The 17,923-nt window shown below is 43.1% G+C and overlaps 1 protein-coding gene across 2 annotated transcripts in view; it reads left to right on the top strand.

Moving 5' to 3' along the window:
* EXOC4 (exocyst complex component 4) overlaps positions 1-17,923 on the top strand; it is a 1,827,849-nt gene that overhangs the window by 403,625 nt on the left and 1,406,301 nt on the right. The gene's annotated exons all lie outside the window — the stretch shown is intronic.

The raw sequence follows: 17,923 nt of genomic DNA, 5'->3' as shown, positions 1-17,923 counted from the left end.
CGAACATCAGCTGGTTTTAGCACAAGCTCCATTACACTTTAATGCTATGCTAATGTGCCTATCAGCATGGGGTCCTACTGCGGCAACTTTTGACAGGCTTTCTTGTTTATATGATTGGGATGTGTGTAGTTATCTTTGCCACGTTTAGGCAAATGGCTTCCGTGGCAGACAGCTGCAGTTTTATGCGCTAATATTTACTCGGGGTAACGTTTTATGCGGTACTGTTTACTTGGGGTAGAGAATCCTAGAACTTGACAGCAGCACTTATAATGTCACAATGTCATTATCATGTAAGATTGCAGTGAAATTCTCTAAGCAACAAAGACAACTGTAAGCAGAAAAACATAGTCATTAAAAAGAAAAAAATTCTGCAATTGTGCGAGAGGAAAGGTTTGTGTCCTGGTTCCACCTGGCTTCACCAGCTATTGCCCTGTGTAAAGGCTGTGTTCTGTTGCAACAGCTGGCCACCTTACCTATTACAGTTAGCCCATACAGGGCACAGACCCTCCAAAGTAAAGGTACATGTAGCAGCCATTCAGCGTTCTGCCTTTAAGGTAATAGAGTTCACTGAGCCGGATAAAACCAAAGGCTCCTTCTTGCGTCAAGTTCTTTATAAGCTGTTGATGAAAGTTGAGGATGAAGAACTTTCTCACATCTTTGGAAGGCAAGTTATTAGTAAAAGCTGATGCTTTTGATTGTAGAAGTGGACGCCTCATACGAGCATGCCCACTAAAACGGCACTGTAAGAATAACAGATGACCTTTATTTGTATGAAGAAGTGATGGGTGGGAAGCCAAAAAGTTTACCTTTGGTAGGCAGGGAATTTAGTCTTCTCACTTCTCCATATTTACATACTCTTGTTTTCATACATTCATTATTTGTCATTTATTGGAACAGTGGGGAGCATCTTAAAATATACCTCTTGTGTATGTAGAAGACTTGCTGATTTCCTCCATTAATAGGAAATTATTTCTACCATGCAGGGGTGCAATTCGCATGCATGTGAGCTATAAACAATTTGCTTTGTTGTACTCTCATTCTTTCAGCGGCTTGCAGTTGTGCAAATGAAGAGCCTGTTTACTGAGGAGCTTAGGGATGTTAATGCAATGTCCGGATGACATTAATAATCCATTGCCCTGTAGCGTTTAAAGGAAATAAATTATCCAGAAAGCTGTCCACTGCTCCATATCACACTTCGCACCAATATACTTCCTCTGTAGTCCGACCCACAGCTGTCCATCCAGCCGCAACAACAGTAATAACAACTTGAGCTTTCTGTCTATCACGTCATTTCACATCACACTTAACAGATGACAGCACAGCTCTGGCCATCACACACCACACACAACAACCAGATGCATCCAATCTAGACCACATATATATATATATATATATATATATATATATATATATATATATATATACATATATATATATATATATACAACAAATCCTGACCGCCAAGAGTAGCGGTTACAGCAGGCGTAGACCTCCACTCCAAAAAGGGTGTTTAGTACGTGCAAAAACACCAAAGAAGCCACATCATTAGTTCGGGTGCAAGCAATCCATGTTTATTCACAACAAAGTGAAAGAGCGAGTGCCCTCCTTGACGCGTTTCGCTCCGCAAGCGGAGCTTGATCACATATTATATATATATATATATATATATGCACGCCGCGGCGGGGGTCACGGTTCGATCCCCGGGGCCGGCGGCAGATTAGCCCAGCACCATGTGACTCTGGGCAATAGCTTGCTTAATCTTCCCGACGGCGCATAGAGACCCAAACGGGTAATAGTTTGTGCTTTACAAATGTGGATTATTATTATTATATATGCAACTGTGACCCAATCACCTTCCTGCACACACCGCAGGCTAAAATGTTTCTATTTGTAATAGCTGTGTATACTATTTCACAAGATGAAAGATATTTGCTCGGAGGTCTAATATTTTACAAGCATTTAAAGAATCGTGCTAGCTTTACAGCCGTAGTATTTGTGACTATGTGGCTGCCATTGGCGCCTCACAAGGGCAGTGCACGCACAATCACTTCTTGGCTAAACGTTTAATTCCCAGCAAGAGCTCGCTTCATGAGCCACTACTCCATGATTGATACATACTTCTCACACACTGCTCGGCCTTTGAAGGATGTTCAAGCACCAGGAAGGCTGTGTGCTGAGTTAGTAGAATGTTGGAGCCTGCTGTCAACATTTGCTGCAGCAAGAATTGTTTTCCCGAAAAAGAAAATTCCAAACCCTTCACACTGACAATAAGTAAACTAAACATTATAACACAGGTTTTCCTGTCAGCAGGCGTACTGCACTAAAACTGAAGTGATAACACAGAAGCGTTGATGCTTTGCGTGAATATGAGAAAATGTCTGCCAACCTATATCAGTCAAACATCTATGTTTTCAGTTTGGGTTTGTGTATTCCACTTCTCAGAATTAACTAACTTTTGTGCTCTTTTTTACATTGACAGTAGTAATTTTAATGATGAGGCTTTGATTAATAGTGCAATTATCGTTACTATATTGAGAGAAAGATACGAAGGATGACTAAGGCACGATTTATATCTATATATATGTATATATGTTTTAACCCACACTATAAGGAACATTATGGTTCTATACTAAGATCAAATAGTAACCTATGCATTACCCTATTTCTGACCCTATACCACTCTCAATATATCCTCTACCTCAACTCTCCGACTCTTCTAAACCCTCATTCTACTACTCTTTTCAATGTATTACCCTATTTCTCACCCTATACCTCTCTCAATATATCCTATACCTCCACTCTCCCATTCATCCCAAACCCCATAACCCTACTATGATCCCCAACATAACCTTTTTTAGACTCTTCCCTCCTCTACCCCTCCGTGCATCATCTAATTCCTCTTTTACTATTCAGATCTCCTAATCAGGCCATTCTAAATCCTTCCCTCTGAGTTTTCCCCCTCCACCTCTCTTATACTCCTATATATATACCCAAAATCCAATTTGCAGTCGTTCTATTCAGATCGACATCGACATCTCAAGTCTTTACCAAAATGATGGTAGTTGTGGCACATCTTCATATGTTGAAGGTATCTGTAATCCCATACCTCAGTGACTGGTTGTTGAAGATGGGCTTGGTGCAGCTCTTGTTAAACTATCTGCATTCTTGCTGTTAGATTAACGTGCTCAAGTCACACTTGGATCCTTCTAAACGCCTCCAACTTGCTGGAACAGAGCTGAATACAACACCTCTCAGGGCCTTCACATTCCCCTAGAGGATTCGGGCATATAGGATATGAATTAATTGTTTTGTGAGGGCACTCTTCTTCGGGCCTTGGCGGTTCGGCAAGTTCTGGGTCTCCTGGCGTTCTGATTCATGCTTGTCACTCATGTCTGTTGGCACATGTGGGCCCTTCAATGGTGCCTCGGCTTCAAGTGGAACAACACTGGTGTGTGCTGACTGACTCCATCCTTATTTTCCTGGAGGCAGCAGCAAGTCTTTGGTGGTGATTGGTGATGCAAAACCTCAATGGCGGGAGACCCTTGGCCTCTGACAGCAGTTTTCACGGTGGTGGTGGATGCCTCCGTTCTTCAATACGGGTGCTTATCAGGAGGTGGTGGAGATCAGAGTCCTTTGATTTCCATTACAGCAGAGGGTTCCCCATAACTAATCTCCTTAGGACTCCAAATGGGTATAGCCAGGGCAGGGAGTAAGACACCTTCTCTGTGCCAAATGAGGCAACAACCGGTATTTGAGGCCATTGGGGAACCTTATCTAGGAGAGAACACAGACGTCTCAAATTATTGTGTGTACTGTGGACAGAGATCAAAACCAATGTGATCAGAGTGTACAAAACCTGGTATCAGCTGTAGTGGTGTATCAATGGTAGCAGTCTACTCCCAATTACTTTCTGAAGTATTTTATACTCTGTGTTCAATAGAGATAATGGCTTGAAGTATTTAATATCTTAGTGTTTTGTCCTGGCTTTGGTAACATTACTATCATGGCCTCTCAGGTTGCCGTGGTCAATGCTCACTTAGCATATTTTAATTATATATATATATATATATATATATATATATATATATATATATATATATATATATATATATATATATATATATATATATATTGTTCCTTATTATTTTTTTTGCTGATTTTATGGTCTTTCCTTACATTCTTATAGCAGTGATACAGCATATTGCATGAGTCATACATTTATCTTCACTATATAGACATTGTCTGTCATGATATATCGATGTATCTTTAGTTACAACAACATTTTAACATTAAACAACTTCCTAACAAAATCCTCTCCAGGCCAGAATGCCATTATTCTTTAGTTGCACAGACAGCCAATATTGATTCCCACTGTAAATGTATTCCTGAGTCATAACAGGTGTTCTGAGAGACAGCCTCCATCAATATCCAAGGTTCATGTATACCACTGCCTGCATGTTTTTCCAGTCGGTTAAAGATCACTTACTTTACTACTAAGCATTTGCCTTCTTTTTATGCTTATACATCCACATCTGGATTGCCATTGTGTGATCCTCATGGTTTCCTCAATGTTTGCTGCTATTAATGATAATATGGTTTTCAATATGTTACCTGCCTCTTCCTTACCTCTATAAGCGTGGTATATTAGGAGCACAATCAATTCATCCAGGATCCATTTTTTAAATATTATTTAACCATTGTTCCAGATTAGTCACCTGTTTTCCCTCTAGGCTAAAACTATATTCTTCTTCGTTACTACCAGTGCACAGGCAGCAAATCTACAAGTCTGTTGTGTCTGTCTAGTCCTTCGCATGGGTCCCAGTAAGCATGTTAATGAAGTGATCTCTTATTGTCTACCTGAATCCTTTGCATCGATCCTCGTTACTTCATCCCAGAACTGTTGCATTACACCTCATTCCTACACCATATAATAGTTAACCTGTGGTCCAACATGTGCGGCAAGCATGATTTTTTCCTGGGTATATTCTAAAGTCTCGCTGGTGAAAGGTATGTGTGATGTAAATAATTACATTTGCTGAACCTACACGTGGGGTTTCCGAATACTACTTACGTGTATCTTACTGAGATTATCCATTCCATTTCTGTAAATTTTCTCTCCAGCTTCTCTTTCCTGTTTAACGTCAGTTTAGTGATATTTGTGTAAAAGGCCAGCCACATTGCAGCATAAAGCAAGGTGACTACATGCTTGCAGGTCACAGGTACCAGAAGTGAGGAGTTAATGAGAAGCCCTGTTATAGGAGGCTCACTTTTATCCTCACCCAAGTTATTCTCTCCACTCACACCAGTTATTTATAGATCATAAATTGCCCTGCTGACAGCATGTATTTCTTCCTTACCGACTAAAAGGTTTGAATCATTACTCCTGAGTAGAGATATCCTACAAGGAGAAACATTGTTCTTTACCATACACTCAAAATGGCTCACAGCATCTATGCTGGCACCACACAGGGATTTCCAGCGCACACTCCATTGAAATACCAGTCCTCTGCAGGTACTGTTGGCAGTTGTGAAGCTCTGGGATGTGAGGCATTAATCTTCGTTCCAGTAGGGCTTCCGGGTTAGTTTTCCCCTGACACTAGATTTCACCCCCAACTGATTTGTGTCACAGCTCATCCAGCATGTTGGTCACAGTAGATGCCTCCAGGTAATATACTTAGAGATTGGAAACATCCAGGGTCCTTTCATCTGTGTGTTTCATGGCTTTACCAAGGGTGACCTTTCCAGGAGTTGCCCCAGACTAGCGCCATTAGTGAGCTATTGACTTCCATAAATGATTGTTTTCTTTGTATTGCCATGAATACAACTGCCAAGGACATATTAATATTTTAGCAATGGCTGCTCGTCCCAGGTGGGACAGACCAGTAACCAGAATGGTACCGAGGACTTAATTGTGGTTAGTGGGTTGTTAAAATTACCCTCCAGGAAGTGGCAGTCTTCATTATAAATCTGTATACCCAGCTACCTCAAAGTCACAGGCCTCTACTGCGGTGGGGTGTCAACCGTCTCCAATTCCCCCGGGTTTATATCCGGGTGAAACACATTCGGTGGTGTTGGGGGCAGAGGTCTTTGATGACACGCAGGATTCATTAATTTTATGTCATGAATAATATATTAATTCTCAAAATTCAGGAAAAAGATCATAATACTGCCAAGCCTAGCTTACCCACTGAAAATTGGCCAAGGTCAATGAAAGCTTTGAGAACCCATGCTTTAAAGGCACAGAGTCTCCAGAATCAACTCCATTGGAATCTCTGGCTATTTGTAAAATGACCTAATGTCTGGCTGTGGGATCTTTTTTTTCCCTCTTTTAGATGCAGTGACGAGAGTCAGTAAATCCAACCTAATTTTGTTATTCTGAATGCACACTTCATGTTTTCAGAAGAGTAGACAGTGAAATGCGCACATACAGTCTTGCAGACACTGGTGATTAAAACTGATGGAAAACGAGTGGTTGGCAAGCCTGTATTAACTCGTCTCCATTTCAAGTAATTACTTCACATTTCTTTCTGCTCCTCCTGAAGGCATTTGCATTTCACAGGGGAGCGCATGAACACATTGTCTTCCATGATCTAATAACAAAGAGCGCCAGGAGATTTATCAATGTATTGATGTGCAACATCAATTTCTCTTTCCTGCGTTCAATGTAGTTATTTCAACCACTTTCTGACTGAATCCCCCTCATCGCGCCCTTTTCATGCTTCCCTTGGCAAACACAACCAAGGAAGTAAATGTGTAAATTACCTGCAGAAAAAGACGTGCCTTTGTGTATCTTGTCCCGTGACGGCATAACAAATATCAAGCAGTGAGCAGGTATTTCAGCTGTACACTAAAAACATGACACAAAATGGCAGCCTGGTGGATCCTTACATAGACGTACAGAGATGCATATTGTTTATTTTAAAGTTTTCCGTACAGAGTGAAGTTGACGTGAAGATTTTGGTAGTTACTCTGATTGTTGTGGTAAAAACGTGTATTACTGCATGCACCTTCCGGGATTTTATATTACGTATACTTCTGACGAGGGAGTCTAAATTGTAGTTATTGGATGCTTTTTATGTACCTGTTTTGAACATTTTAAATTGTTATTGTATTGTATGTAGTTAACTTTTTGGCATTGCACTTTCATAAGTACAACTTGTATTCGAATAAAGTATTGCATTGACTTTACTGCATACACCTTTGTTGGGTCACGTTTGTTTTACACATAGCTGAAGTGGCCTCATTGTCTTTTGTACATGTAATTTGGTGAATCAAGTGACACATGGTCCCTGTTGCACATTTGTGCCTTGGATGCTCTGGCACCTATGACGTTTGAGCTTATTTTATTTTCATATGGTGCAACTTAAAGGCATCCTGGTACAGTGCCACACTAAAGACTGAAAACACAATCCTCCTATAGGCGTTATGCAGAAGGAAAGCACAACGAGTTTATCATAAACAACTGTAGGAGTAGTGGTGACGAATCTGATTACTAACTGAACACTGGCAGTCGCAGTGCTCTGCCCGGATTTTTACCGCTTCTGCTTATAGAGATTTTCTTCCTGTAGCCTCAGACCTCAGCACAAGACCCTCTTGTGTGGAGTCAACTGCGTCATTTGATTCTGTCTTAAAAAGTCTGAAAGTGACCTACATACAGTGGTACCTTTTGGCATGATCGAGGAGTGCATTCGGTAGAGCTGCTACCCTTTGGTTTTATACTTTTTTATGCACGGATTTCGAGTTCACCCTCTAGAGGCCGAAGACTCGAGAGTAGTATCCAACACAAAACTGTCCCTGCTGGTGACCATCTTTGTCATCAACGCAGACAGCTCAGCCTGTCACCTGGGAACAAAGATTGGTAAATCTCAAAGAAAGGCACAAGGATACTGGTTCTCTCTCGGACAGGCCCTACCTTAAAGATAGCTTTGCAGTGTTAGAGGACTTCCTGATGCTACACAGGGGTGCTGACGACTGCCAGAACATTGTCAGCATGACCTATGTAAATGCTGCTAAGGGACGATGCACAACATAAGCAAGCAACTGTGGTAAATATTTGATTTACCGTCTTAATTTCTATGCAGGTAAGTACTTAAACAAAAATAACTCAATCGGAAAGAAAGACGCAGAGTCCGTGGTGTTAGAGTTCTTAGGGGTTTTATTCCTTAAAAAGGAATGGGTCAGGTACCGGATATCGGGTTCCTGCCACCACTGGGGTGCAGGAAGGGATAGAGCATACTTTATTGACATTACATTACTTTTATACTTAATATACACAATAGAAGTCAATGCAAAAGGCGTAACAGCTGAGAGAAACAAGATAAAGATACACACGTGTTGGCAATACGTAATCAGGAGGCGTGAACTAAGGGGTGCACAGAGGTGTGTTCTAGAAACGTCACATGTAAGTGTCAGAAGTGGGTGGCTCTATGACAGAATAGTGCAGAGTCAGCAGGAATCGTTAGCTAGGATGCGCGCGCAGCTGCATGACGTGTGATTGACGTAAAGTTGGAGGGTGCAGGGGACTTGACATTTACACTAGAGAAAAGAGACAGAAGTCTGGCATGTCAGATCAACTCGTTCCTATATCATATCTGGTATCTGATGTTTGGGAACCATATTATCTGGACGGAAAAGGTCTCTCGGACAGAGGCTATTCTATACTGACTGTGAGTGCGTGTATAAGCGTCTAGGTGTTTGCATGAGATGCGAGGGGGCATGGGCCTACCATGGTAACAGAGACTATGAATTACTCGGACGGAGACAGTGAGGCCGGGCCCTTTGCTCTGCAGCTGGAAGGATGTTTACTTAAACTAGTAGGCAGGAATGTATTTTTGAGGAGCGGAACAGATAATTCGAAGGTTGAATACAGTCTTGGCAGGCAACAGGCTGAGCTAAGCGCCGTGAGCCGCGCAGGGAGGAAGGCAGAGGTCACGGGTACAGAGGCCGGCCCAGGCTGAGGCATTTCAGAATCTGAAGGCAGGAAAAGGCTCGATGGCAGAATTCAGGGCCTACTTCGCCTGGGCTGGAAAACGTGTAAAGTACACCACAAAAAGACGTTGGCAAGGCATACTTAGAAACGGAATATTCAACCCGTTCAGGGTGGGTCTGAAAGAGGACATGTTAACGTTGGACGCAAATGTTTTTGCGTCTTCATAGCTGGCACAGGAGGGAAGTTACATGCACTTTAAGTTCGTAAATGGAGACGGTGGGGTACACGTTAGGGAACATTTCTTGACCATAAAATTTATATTTCCTCATTCCCTCCTTGTTCCCTACGGACCCTTCATGATATATCGATCCTCATGAACCGATCAGTCTGTTCACGTAACATCATTTGCTCTTCTTTCTTTTCGCGTTTTGCATGAAAACTGGAATGCGGAATACATGACGTGGCGCACAGACCGCAAATCGCTGGCCCACATTGTAGACATAGGCAACAACTGAATACTATGAGAAGACCAATGCCTAGAAAGGATAGAATCTTCCATCCCCAAGCAGTCAACGTGGTCCAGAACCAACCGGACCAAGTCCAGGTGCCTGGATTCTGATGTATCAAACTTGCAATTTTATGAAGACGTGTGATAGCTTTATATACAGTTGGCGCGTTTTCTGGAATGAAAACACAGCAACTTGACCCGATGACCTTACAAGCTCCGTCTCTATCTGCCAAGATGACGTCAATAACAAGACGATTCTGAAGAACAACAACCCGGATGGCGGACTGCTCTTCTGTTAAGTTGCCTAGAGCGGAGGTAGTTTCATTCACTACTGCTTCGAGGGTTCTAGTTAATTTGCGTATCAGTTTACTATTAAAAACAGCACCTAAGTAGGGGAAGAAACCTTTATTAAAGTCTGTGTATTGCTCCCATGCCGTTTCAGTATAGTCGACAATCGGGAGATCTCTTCTGAGTCTACTGTTTACTAGATTTGTATTTCTGTGATAATCAGGAGGAGCTAGGAAAACAGGGGGCAGAAGGAAGGCAATGTAACAGGTACCATCCCAATCTAGAGGTAAGCGTATGTATGCGGTATGGCCACAAACAAAGTAGGAATGACGAGTAGCTCTAAATGTAGACCTGCCCTGATCACTGAATTCGACCACAGTGGTACATTTACTATGACCTAAGTGTACCGAACCCTTCTTTCTGAGACATAAATCACCAGTGACTGGTAATACTGACATAGCAGGGAGAATTGGTGCAGCTTCGGATTCAACAGTAAGAATCATGAGGTTAATTGTGTAATTACCTAATCCATATACTTCATTTTCTAGATCGGTTCCTGTCCTAGTGGGAAGTCCCTTCTTGTCAGGGTAGCAGGCGTTAAGCAGAACTAAGTTCAGGTTTCCCCAAACCCAATTTCCTTCGAAAATGGCAATATCAGAATCTAAAGAATTAATTAATCTGAACCATGCACCACAGGAGCCATTGTGAGTGAACGGGTACGGAAAAAGAGGCAGAACTCCCTTGTATTTCTGGTAGGGAGGGAGTCGGCCACATATCCAACAGTTGGTAGCATTGTTAGTCTGATGGGAGTGATGTAACATACTAATGAATGTATTGTTGCGCAGCGCAAGTCTGTAAGATAACTCATGTAAGGGTAATTCACTAAAAGAATGTTCGGCAGAGACATTGTAAGCAGATTGTGTATGCTTGAAGATAGGGTAATATACAGGCAGCAATATACTAGCAGCAATAATCAGAAGGCTTAGAAAAAACAAAACCAATAATGTCACTATACAGTGACTACGGAGTGATTTACAATATCCACGTTTCTTGAATTGTCTCTCTCTCTCTCTATCTCGATCTAGGGGATACATGTCAGAAACTAATTTAACCGATTCACCTAGGGGAGGACTTAAACAATTAAACTGTCTGACTTGCTAGATCGTAATTTAGTTTTGTACTCCTCTTGCGGAGTTTTCTCTCTTTTGGGAACTTTAAAGTCACTAGATTCTGGGCAGTCCTTTGAGGGGGTGGAGGAGTCAGTTTCTGGTAAAAGTTCATTGCATTTTTTTATATGACTCGTGTGGATCCACCCCTTGCGGCCTTCAACCTTGATGGCGGTCCTCGTAGTCAGAAGGACGAGCTTCGGCTCCTGCCAGCGGGGCTCCAGCGGACTCCTCCTATCGAAGTTGCGGATCAGCACTGTATCACCTGGACGGACATCGTGTGGCTTTACATCAGTGTTGTCAGGAAAGGCTGCAGCAACCTGTGAACGACATGATTGGAGTGCAGACATCAAGGAGGCAAGGTAATCTGTCAGCATATTGCAATCAACATCAGTTATTTTCTGAGGCATGGGCGTCCCCCACATATTTGATGGCCTGCCAAAGACCACCTCATACGGGGATAGCCCTGATCTCGAATGAGGAACCTTCCTCATGTAGAATAATGCAACTGGCAGGGCGACTATCCAGTCGACCCCTTTCTCTTTACAAACTTTAGCAAGACGGGTTTTCAGTGTTTGATTATGCCTTTCTACAAGGCCAGCTGCCTCGGGATGTCGGACGCAATGGAATTTCCACTGGTATCCTAGCAGGAGTGAAACCTGCTTCATGAGCTCGGACGAGAAGGGCTGTCCGTTATCTGAGTACACGATACGAGGCAAGCCGTACCGTGGGAAGAATTCTCGAACCAGCTGCCTGGCAGTGGTCGGAGCAGTGTAGTCTGGGACTGGATATGCTTCGGTCCAACGGGAAAGTGCACAAACAACTACGAGGACATACTTGAATCCTCGACATCGGTCCATCTGGATATAATCCATCTGGAGGACTTCAAAAGGGTGATCGGGAGGATGAAATCCACCTTGCTCTACAGGGACGCTTTTACCTGGATTGAACTGACAACAGATCATGCAAGTACGCACTTTCTGTTTTGCTGCTGCTCGTAAATGTTTGTTGTACCAGAGATTCTGTAAACTGTCTAACATGGCTTTTTCTCCTAGGTGAGCTGGACTATGTGCAGTATTTATTATGACTTGAACCATAGAGTCGGGGAGAAACCATGTAGATTTTCCCTTCGTCATCCATCCCTGATCTGTCTGGATCCCTCCTAGTTCAGTCCATTTCTTGATTTCATCTGAAGTGGCATGTGTCTGAATATCGATTACATCTAGTGTGGGATCCTTAACAGTCATACAATGTGTCGGTACTATAATCTTTGTCACATCAGTTGTCTGGGTGTGAGTCAATGCTGTATGTTTTGCTGTTTGATCTGCCAGGTCATTACCCTGGGAAACAGAGTCTGTAACTTTAGTATGTGCTTTACACTTCATGATGGATATGCCCGAAGGCAGATGTATTGCTTCTAACAGTGCTTGAATGAGGAGACCGTGTTGAATCTTGGCTCCGTGGGAAGTCAAGAAACCTCGTTCTTGCCATAACATTCCGAAGTCGTGTACGACTCCGAAAGCATAACGAGAATCAGTGTATATGTTAACATTTCTGTTCTTGGCTAGTATACAGGCTCGGGTCAGAGCGATGAGCTCTGCTGCTTGAGCGGATAGTGTGTCAATACGATGTGTTTCTTTGACTTCGGTTTCAGTGGTTACTGCGTATGCGGCCACTAACTCTCCTGTACTTGTTCTCATGCATGAACCGTCCACATAAAGTGTCAGGTCTGGGTTGGTCAGTGGAACATCTGCTAAATCTCGTCGGGGTTTTGTTACTGCATTAATGATCTCTATACAATCATGCGGGGCTGAATCTGTTATAATCGAGGGTAACAATGTGGCAGGATTTAGAATGTTACAGCGTCTGATTTCTATGTGAGGCTGGAATAGTGTCAATTCATAACCTGTCAACCGTGCTATGGTCAAGTGTTGAGTCTGGGTTCGGTTTAGAAGGACCTCTACAGAATGTGGAACTTGTACTGTCAATGGATGTCCTAATACAATTGAGTCGCTCTGTCTGATTGCTAAGGCTGTCGCTGCAACTGACTTTATGCACGCAGGGAGTGCCTGGGCTACTGAATCCAATGTACTCGAAAAATAAGCGCAAGGCTTATGTGAACCTGCTTGGTCTTGAGTGAGGACAGACAATGCTGTATCATCACGTTCTGTAACAAAAAGTGTAAAAGGTTTGCTGTAACATGGTGTCGCTAGAACTGGTGCTTGACATAAAGCTTTCTTTAATTCCTCAAAAGCCTGTGTATGTTCCTGAGTCCAAGGAAGGGCAGTCGAAGTCGCTGCCTCCTGTGTTGTCAACTGAATGAGTGGTTTAGCTAGAAATGCATACTGGGGAATCCATTGTCTGCAGTACGAGGTGAGGCCTATAAAGGCCCGCACTTCCTTTTGTGTCTGGGGTTGTGGCATATTTACAATTAACTGGATGCGGTCAGGAGTGAGCTGTCTCCCCACTTTGGACAGCAAGTGACCCAAGTACACAACTTGCTGAACACAGAATTGTAGCTTCGAAGGAGACACCTTGTGTCCCTTGTCGGCCAGAAAATGTAAAACGGTCAATGATGCTTGCTCACATTCGGGTTCACTTTGTGCGGTGATCAGCAGATCATCGACGTACTGCAATAAGGCAGTGTTAACTGGCATTTGGATACAATCAAGTTGTCTTTTCAATGCTTGGCTATAGATGCTGGGGCTTTCTGTGAATCCTTGAGGTGCGCGTGAAAATTTGAAACTTCGTCCATTTAAACTGAATCCGAAGAGATATTGGCTCTCTGGATCAATGGGCACACTGAAGAAGGCGTTCTTGAGGTCAATTACAGTAAAGAACGTCGCTTCTGAATCAATAGCAGTCAATAAAGAGGAGATGTCGGGAACCACAGGGTACTGTGGAACAATGCATTTATTCAGTTCTCGTAAATCAATCACCAGCCGATATACTGGCGGTGCATTGGGATCAGTACGTTTAAGAATCGGAATGATAGGGGAATTACAGATATTGGAGTCGGTTTCTACGACCACTCCTTGGGCAATAAGCTCTTCAATGATTTCCAGTAAAGCCACGACAGCATCGGGTGGTAACTTGTATTGTCTGATTCGGGGTAAAACAACTCCTGGTTTGAGTGTAACACGGTATGGTGTAATGTGCATGCAACCTACATCGGTTGGGCCTTGTGCCCACAGGTGTTCCGGTACATTTTTCAATCTGACATCAAAATCTCGTAATACATAGTGACCCTTAAAGTCACGCAGAAAAAGTCTAACTCCCTCCGGAGAACAACATATCACGGCTCCTAGAGCCTTCAGCGTCTTTATTCCTAACAAGTTCTCTGGACATGATTTCGTGAGTAACAAGTCTGTAACACGTGATAATGGACCTACTGCTAGGGGGACGGGTTCTGACACTTCATTTACAATAGGCTTTCCTGAAAAACCAAGGGATACTTTCTGTGAGCCTGAGAGGGGTGCCCCTGGGACTTCATCATGGCTGATTGTTGTGCGGCTTGCCCCTGTGTCAATTAAAAACTTTCTGTCTTTTCCCAATACCTGACTATGTACGTAAGGACCCTCTTGATCTACAGGAATCTCGATAAGGGGCAAGCCAACCTCCCTCTCTAGGCTGTTTCATGTGTATCGCTGATAATCGGGATAATCAGATTGGGCATACTGGTACATTTGCTGTGAAACTTGCTGAGTCGCGGCAATGGGCTGTGGCTGTGATACAGCTACGGTCTGGGCGGTGTGTGATGAAGCATGCATAGGCTGTGTGTTCTGTGAAGTCTGTGGCTGGACCTGGTCTTGTCTAGGCTGACGCGGTCTTTCTTTAGTTTTACCTGTCGCTATATTGTGTTTCAGGACTGGACACTCATTTACGTAGTGGCCTGGCTGCTTGCAATAGTTGCATGTCCCTTTAACGGGAGCTGCTGGATTATTTGTCTGTGTCCCACCCTTTTTCTGACCGTCAGCTGGGACTGTCTGGGCAACTAGTATTTTCATTTTCGTGTCTTTCATACGTCTTTGTTCATGTTCTTGTTCCTCTCTAATTCTGTTCTGATGATATTGTAACATTTGTAACATCTGGGATGGCGTATTTGCTTGCCATGTACTTTCGACTTTATATACACGATTCTTAACCTGTGTTAGGGAATTTTCTACTAATTTACTTACAAAAAGGTGTGGGTATGACTCGCTACTTGGTTTCAGGCCACTATTAATAATGAAACATTTCTCGAATCTTGAATAGAAGTCACTAGTATCTTCATCGTGTTTCTGTTTACAGGCTGAGATCGCGTCCCAGTCTTCCTTTTTAGTTGTCAATAATCTTGGCAAAACCTGTACTATCAAACCTGGTAATGCTTTAGCTTTCTCCCCAAGGCCTAGCCCTGGAGTACGAAGTTTTTCCTCGTCCTCTATTTCAGCCCATATAATCTTTTTCTCTCCCACCTCCCATTCTTTTTCTTTGAGTTTCTCGTAGATGCCAGTAGGCAACAGTACTTTTAACAATTTCATAATATCCGTATATGTGTAGTCTCCCATGAGTAACATATCCTTAAGTTCTCGGTGAAAACCTGCAGGGTCTTTATCGTGACAGGGTACTAGTTTCCTCATTTCTAACAATTCTAACTTTGTCAAAGGTGTGTACACATACACGCGTTTCAGGGTATTATCGGTACCCATAACTGGGTGAACTTCTCGTAAAGGATTCTGTCTGTCCAAATGCTCCAAATGAAACATTTTTCTTTCTGGGGGCGGAGCTGAAACATGTTGAGGGCCTAAGAAAGCGTTATATCTGTGTCGTTGCTCTAGAATTATTTGAATCAACTTGGTACTTAGGCCTCTCCATCTATTCATAAGTAGTGCTTCTAATGTATCAGGTAAGGGACCTGGGTTCGAATGTTCGTTTCTGTATAACGTGAGAAGATGCTGAATCATGTATACACTCGCCAATTTCTGCTCGTCTGGGGAAAGGTTCAGAAATGTCTGGGCTACGGTGTCATCATTGTATATGCTAGGATTGTCAGCCCATAGTACTGCTGACCGTGCTAGTTCTTGTTCATCCATAGAATTGAGTACATGGTACCCCATTCGTTCTTGAAGCATTTTATCGGTATCTTGAAACAGATATTCAGAAGAATTCGGTTTTGATATACCAGACAGAAAAACTCTCTTGCTTTCTGGGCGAATACCTTTCCTAAGGTAATTTCCCTTACCCACGTACGCTATCATTTCTTTAGGTAGTTGTTCGGATTCCTCTCGGTCTTCCTCCTCGGAGGAATCAAGCCTACCGTTATCTGCTTCCCTTTCTTGTTTCTTTCTTTCGTGTATCTCTATTACTTCTTTCCTGATCTTTTTGTACATACTTGCTATACAATTCTGTTTATCGTGTTTTCCTTCGGCTATGTTCTGGCCCCATTTGTTTAGTGCATCCAATTCGTCCTGGTCTACCCCAGGCCTGTCTCGTTCTCTTATTAGACAGTTTATGAAGAATCGTAATGTACAACCTTGAGTGTCAGCTGTCTGGTAAGCCAGGGCCTCTTTAATACAGTCAGGATCTTCCCCAGTCTGGATAAAATGGTATATTCTATCTAGGTGATCAGTCATTCCTGGGAACAACGTTAAGTAATCTGTAACTTTTCGTAAACGTAGAGATGCTAATAACATCCTATCGTCTTTACCGGGTACTGGATCGTATCTGCAAACTGGAAGGGGTTCTTTAAGCATGTCGAAATTTGAGGTTCGGGGTGTACGGTTCTTTAATATGTCCCTTATGTTTAACCTATGTTGTTGTGGCGGGGTCTGGTGACCTCCTGTCGCACCTCCAGAGGCGGAGGCTTGAGCATGACTTGTCTGTGGGGACTGTGTAAGTAACTGAACTGGCGTTTTTCCTGGGTCAGGCCCAAACGGATTCAGGGTATTTATCTTAGGTGTAGGAAGTGGTGGAGGAACAGGTGGAACAGGATTCCGGACGGGTGAACTTTGTTGTGGTACGGGCGGGACATTGTCTTGAGGTGGGTTGCCACCTCCGTCACCGTCAGCAGGTGGTACCTGGGCAGGTGGATTGGTGTAAGCGGGAGCTACATCATCTAGATAGGAGGCAAGGAATATGTCTTTTGTAGTCCTGTGATTTACTTTAGTTGGAACCAATGGCGGCGGCAGATCTTTCGGTATTTCTGAAGTGGCTTCAGACGAACCCTCGGTCACTAAGTACATGCCATTTACAAGGTTATTTCGCATGCGGTCTACTTGTTCTGCCTTTACTCGGATCCCCTCATTAACTAATTCATTTTCTCGGACTTTATCCGACTCTTCTCTATGTCTGTCTTCTCTTCGGAGTGCTTTTTCGGCACGTTTATGGGATTCTTTACGCCAAAATTCTATGGCGTCTTTCTGAGATTGTCTGGCTTTCTTTTTCCATAGCGCTTCTTCTACCTTCAGGATGCACTCGGCATCCCAAGTTCCTGTAACGGGCCATCTGTGTCTTTCTTCTAGGTGCTTAGTATAATCGGCCCATAAATCTAGGTACAGTATGGCATCTAAGCCATGCTTATGGTACATAAAATTTCCAGGGGTGTCCCTAGGGGGGATAGGAATTTCTTCCTCTAGCATCCCTTTCCTAGTTCCTATCTGTCTTAACTTATTGAAAAGCGGCATCTTGTTACTTCGTACTGGATACTCGATACTTGTCACTTACTTCTGAACACAGCTAGTTACACAAAAACACGGTAATGTACACAAAACAGTCACTCATACCACGACATTAATCACATGAAACATTTTGAACAGTAATGTAACACATATTACTACCCTTTATACTAGATGTACTGCTAAACAGCACAGATACACTGTTGGGAACAGTGCAAGAACTTGGATGCTAGATGTACTGCTAAACAGCACAGATACACTGTCTAAAACAGTGCAGACCGTGTTTGCGTACCCAAACCCGTCTTTACCGGATACATATAATGCACCCGTCTAGATGCGTCCCCAGCAACGGTACTCACCGGGAAGCACGGAACAGAAG

Source organism: Lissotriton vulgaris, chromosome 1_1, assembly GCF_964263255.1.
Source record: "Lissotriton vulgaris chromosome 1_1, aLisVul1.2, whole genome shotgun sequence".
In the NCBI taxonomy this organism is placed as follows: Eukaryota; Metazoa; Chordata; class Amphibia; order Caudata; family Salamandridae; genus Lissotriton; species Lissotriton vulgaris.
The sequence above is the reverse complement of the archived record's forward strand: the minus strand, read 5'-3'. Positions and strand labels throughout refer to the sequence as shown.